This window comes from Dicentrarchus labrax, unplaced genomic scaffold (genome assembly GCF_905237075.1).
Source record: "Dicentrarchus labrax unplaced genomic scaffold, dlabrax2021, whole genome shotgun sequence".
Classification (NCBI taxonomy): domain Eukaryota; kingdom Metazoa; phylum Chordata; class Actinopteri; family Moronidae; genus Dicentrarchus; species Dicentrarchus labrax.
In genome coordinates this window covers 10018974-10024905 of record NW_026136708.1, presented here as the reverse complement: position 1 = coordinate 10024905, position 5932 = coordinate 10018974, and positions in this window count along the sequence as shown.

Genomic DNA, 5932 nt, shown 5'->3' with positions numbered 1-5932 from the left:
ACACACACACACACACTCAAAACTCCACTGCCACAGAAAAAGAAAAGTAACTGAGTGTGTCTCCTTTGTGTCTTCCTTGGTGTCTAACATTTATATTCCTGTTTGTGCATTGTCACAATAACTGCAGTTTTGACACATTTGAGTCTCGAAGCCTGTGAGAATCTTAGTAGCACAATTTCTTGCGTGCACAGACACAAACAAAACACTGGCGCTGTGTTCTTCAGCTCATCCTGGTGATGACATCACTACCTCCAATGCTGCCTGTCTGCATGGCTGGTTGCTGATTCATGGCCACCATACCAAGGTCTGATCCGAAGCCAGAAAAGGTGTTAAGCACTGTTATGCCATCCCACTGTAATGTTATCTTACTGTTTGACCCATTCAAACCATCAATTAAATATTATTAAATATCCTAGCCAAATATGTATAGAAAACACTGAACAAAGAGACAGCAAAGTCGAGAAAAAGGATTTTCAAATTTAAAGGCTTTTAGCCAAACAGATATATAAGGCATATGATCTTTTTTATGTCTTTTTAGGCTGAGGTCAGCTCTCTTGTCCATTATGTTAACCAATGTGCTATAATGTAGAATCAAATGCATTTAATACATAATTTAAAGGTACCATTAGCTTAACCACATCACGTAAATTCCACCAGAGTCAGAGGCTGCAGAGATAACAATTACTGATACTCCACTAAGCTTGGCTAGTTACAATTTAGCAGAGCAAGTTTGTCGGGTGTTACAGTTTTTCTTCTACATTATGATTAGATTAACTACTTTGTGTGATATAACAAACACAATTACAGATGCATTACACACTTTTCCCTTCTGTTGGACAGTGTGCTTGTTAGAGACTCACTGTGTGAACTCTCCTTTAATCCAGAAGTACTGGGACATTAAATTGATTTGGGTCTCTGGACTGGATGCCTGGTGGTGAAGGTTGTTCTGTCCTGTTCTGCCCTATAGGCTGTTATAGCAGAGGATGTCCTGCTGGCTGTATGGAAATGCTGTTGTTTCAGCTGGAGTGAGGATGTGCGGACATATCTGCTGGTGCATCAGAAAGACACGTATAGTCAGGGAATTGTGGAAATATGTGTGCATAATGGCTATGGCTATGTGTTATGTCTGCACAAGTGAAGGGATACAGTTACTGTTTCATTCATGTCTCATCACTTGATGTCAGGGCAAAATATTTTCATGAACTAACAGTTTTTACCTCTATGTCTGCAACCACCGAACTTCATGTGAAATACTTAAGTGGATGAATTTTATGAATGAATGTCTGGATTTGTCCACCAGTGGCTGCTGTTGACTCAGTAAACCAGACGCGCCTGGTAACTGTTTCCACGACGCTGCTGTGTCGACGAGGCAGGCTGCACGTTGCCGAGGCGTTGGGTTCACATGGCAACTGGCCAGGCTGTCAGCTGCCTGCTTACTGGCAGCCTGTGTGGGTCAAAGTCAGAGACTGCAGCCAATACTGGTTTCTCTCTCATACACACTTGACCACACACACACACACACACACACACACTCTGTCATGGTCTCATTCTTTCCCTGTAACTTTGCACTAACACTCTCACACACTGTTCTCATTTTCTCTCTCTTCTTTGCATTTCACCATCTACTCTCCTTTACAGACAAATCTTCAATATCCTGGATCCCACAGGATACTGTGACCACATTTACCTTCCTGTCGACATACTGTACATCTGCAAGAGTGTGTGTGGTCACCCCATTCCCTCACTGTATTCCTATGTATTCCCTGTCTGAGGTTTCCATGTCAGATCCCGAAGCCTTTCTGGGCAGCAGAACAAAATCCCATCTTCTCTTTCACTGGCTGGAGCAGAGCACAGCCAACACAGCAGCAGGATCTGGCTACAAGGAGAATGGTTGGAAAGGACTCGAAAGAGCAGGTGGAGTTCTTTGGCAAGTGTGTTTTGCCGGTATGCATGCATGTGTGTGTGTGTGTGTGTGTGTGTGTGTCAGAGGCTGACTGGTATACACAATATTGGCATGTATCCAAAAGAAGGAGCTATTCAGGATATTTGTTTAATTTTAGTGTGTGTAATAAAGTAACATGGTTATAGTGACAAGGAAGGTCAACTAGATGAGCAACAGCATAAAAGTCAGGGATCACCAAAGTCATAAGGATTCATTCTCTGCAAACCATGAATGTCAACAACACAACATTTTAGCATGCTAGTGTGGCTAATAATCTATTGAAACAGCCCCTGTGGTTTAGCAGGACTTATGTTTTAGTATGTGCTAAAACGAGAAGAAATCAAACAATGGTGGTTTCACTGGTGTAAATGAAATTATCATTGACAAGCTATGACCTCCTCCTTCAGGACACATTTACTTAGAGACAGATACAGTTAATCACAGTTAATCACAATGACACGGACAAGTGACAAGACTGACAGGCGGCAGGCCAAAGTGGTCTTGGTGACAGACAAGCTGACAGAGAACAGATGATGAAAAGTCAAATTGCTGATGGACACAAACAAAAATAGCACAGAAAATCATGCACATGTGTATTCACAGACCAGACTGAAGGTTACGAGAAGCATTGTTGACCGATCACGTCTCTATTTTTATTGGCCACCCCCACACATGAAACCTTTTTGCAAACTAATCTTGTCAGTCTCTACAGCATCATGCTGTGTTTCATTATATGACTTTACCCAAAAATAGATGCATTATCAGCAATGGCTCAAATGGTATCAAGTTACCAAATTGTTGCAGTGTGAATGCATATCAAATATCTGCTGGAAATCTTTCAAGTTTCTATTAGTGTGAGCCTCACCACACACACACACACACATATACTGGTTTCCATCTGGAATGGGGACCACATTTTTGATCATCGCTTGTGGGGACCACCCTTTCCTTTTCTACTTTTTATGAATCCTGCTTAGTCTCTCTCACTTCTGACAGCAAACTGAAGAAAACACTGAATGTGTACAGTGCAAGCACTTGAAAAACTGTTTGCAAATGTGTTTTTAAGCAGAGAAAATGCATTAAACATACATTCAACACTTTCAGCACAGCCAAGCGTTTCGGGGAGAGATCTTAAAGTAAACAACATCTATAGTACCTGCCTCCATTAGTTATCTCCATACAATTTACCCTAAACTTTCCTTTTGTAGGCTGTAATGCAGAACACTTGCACAGGGTTCTTCTGCTCTAGTGACTTCTGATGTGATTGTTGCTGTCGAAGGTCACAAGGTGATGTTATGGACTGGGAGACTCATTGAAAACTTGTTCTGTCCTTGGTTTAATGCTAGAATCATTGTCTTCACTTTCGGAAGTGGTATGGCACATACTCATTGTATCAAATCGTATAATTTATATCATATTTTTATACTTCTAAGCTTATTAGATAAAACCTTCTACCAATTTCATCTACAAACACACTATATACACTGTCAAAAGCCTAATTTGAGAATTACTTCAAAAAATGAGTACAATCCAAATTTACCTTTGTCTTTGGTTAGGTCAGAAATGTGAAAAAACTAACACATTTTCTTGTAGTGACTTCATACTATTTATTTAGACTGATGTGTTTTCTTATTGACACATCTCTAAAGTTAAGTACAGACTTTTGAGAAGATAAATACATTATGGGTGGAGACGTCATGAATGTCCCAGAACAGAGTAATATTTTATCAAAAGAAACATCCCTGTAAAGGTTCAAATCTGTCCTAAAATCCAATTACCATTAGCTTTCAGGATACATTATATAAAACTTCTTGGCACTCCTGATTCACAATAGATTACCATCATAACACACTTACTTCCTTTATTTACCTGCTTAAAGGAAAGTAAAATCAGCAGAAGGTGAGTCAGAAAGATTCCAGGATTAAAGCTAACGTGCTAAACATGAATGTACCTGTTGATTCGTGTTCTGTGTACTTTATCCAGCTGTGTCTCTAATGGGAGAACAGGGTGGGAGGGTCCAACAAGAATGACATCAGCTACATTGGTGGTCATCTGCAAATATTTCACAAGAAAACCATTAAAAAATATGTAAAAACAACTGTTCAGTTTGATGTAATCACTGCAATATTTTATTAAAATATTGTATTTTCTTAATGACACATCTCTAAAGTTAAATACATGCCAACAGGCACAATACTTTAGTGAAAAATATAAAATTCTAATACAAAAATTCCTCTTGCTCCATCAACCTCTGTCTGCTTTCACATTTACCTGCTTAAAAGAAAGTAAATTCAGCAGAAGGTGAGTCAGAAAGATTCCAGGAGTAAAGCTAAAGTGCTAAACATGAATGTACCTGTTGATCCATGTCCTGTGGACTTGTAGCTTTATCCATCTGTGTCTCTAATGGAAAAAAAGGGCGAGAGGGTTCAACAAGAATGAACATCAGCTGCATCTGTGGTCAAAAATTTATATTAAAAATATGAAAAACAAGTCTAGTCAGTTTAGTTTCACTGCATACTATTTAATTACACTGATGCATTTCCTTATCACAATTCTTGTCCCCGTCATTAATATATGAACATATAAGAATTAAAAATAAATGAAAATAATTACATTGTAAAAATTATTATACCTTCAACCATAAAGTTATTGTGAAACATTCTGCAACTCTTGAATACTGTAGTTTTGCTACATACTTGTATTCTCCATAGTCACATATAGAGATAGCTTAGCTTATTTTGGTATAAAACTTGCATCAGGGTACAGAGGTATTTCAATTGGACAACAACTGAAAATTATTATAACTAGTATCTTTATAATTTTGTTGTTATACTTACCTATTGCCAACATGAGCAATTTCACCACTTCCTCTTGAAGAGTAATCAATTAAGGTTACATTTGAGCAGCAGCTAATACAAACAATATTCCCTTCGTGTATTTTTCAGTTGGCATAAACTCCTTGACATGTACATAATTCCATTATGTAACTAACAGTATCTTTCTGGAAAAGCTTAAAAACATTGTTGGTAAAACATTTTTAATTTGTTAGTTACACTTAGCCTCTGATTGCCCCCTTTATACACACTCACACACAAACTAAATATTATATAAATACAACTGGCAATAGTAAATATGCCAAATGGGCCAAAGCTAAAAACCACACAGGCACATTCAGATGGACTCCTGCATTCATTTGAAAAATGTTCCCTTTTGGGGACCTAACTTGTTGATCCCCATACTATCTGAGGTCCCCATTACATGACTGTGTAAACAATTTTCTGTCCCCATAATGCGATAAATGCCACACACACACACACACACACACAGACACCACACACACACACAGACACACACACACAGACACACACACACACACACACACACACACACACACACACACACACACACACACACACACACACACACACACACACACACACACACACACACACACACACACACACACATACACTCTCTCTCTATTTTTTTACTTCGCTCATTGGCCTACTTCTCCTGAGGTGATTGTGTCCCTTTTACGTAAAAACCATGTGTCAGGTAGGTCACTTGCTTGTGAAGACTATGCTGCCTCGCCAACCCCCCGCTGCCCCCACCCCCCCACCACCAGGTTCTTAAATCCATGTCATTTGGCTCGCTGTTGGCTTGAAAAGATCAAACAGCACATGTAGGGCTGACCTTCAGCCCAGCGTCCCCGCCGCCTGCTGCGTATATCTCAGCAGTCATAGTGCGTCTAAACATTAACTTTGGGGACTGGGCACAGTTTAGTCTAATGGAGCTGGTCTGAATGTGTGTGGTGTGTGTGTATATTACTTAGTCGCCTGTTGTGTAAATTTATATAAAGACATCTGAAAAGATACAAACAAAGATCTATTTAAATTTTAATGTTTTGGAGAGTGAAGAGACAGAGGCAGAAAGAAGATGTTGCTGACAGAGATCCACAATCTCTGATATAATAACTCACTTGCAGTGTCG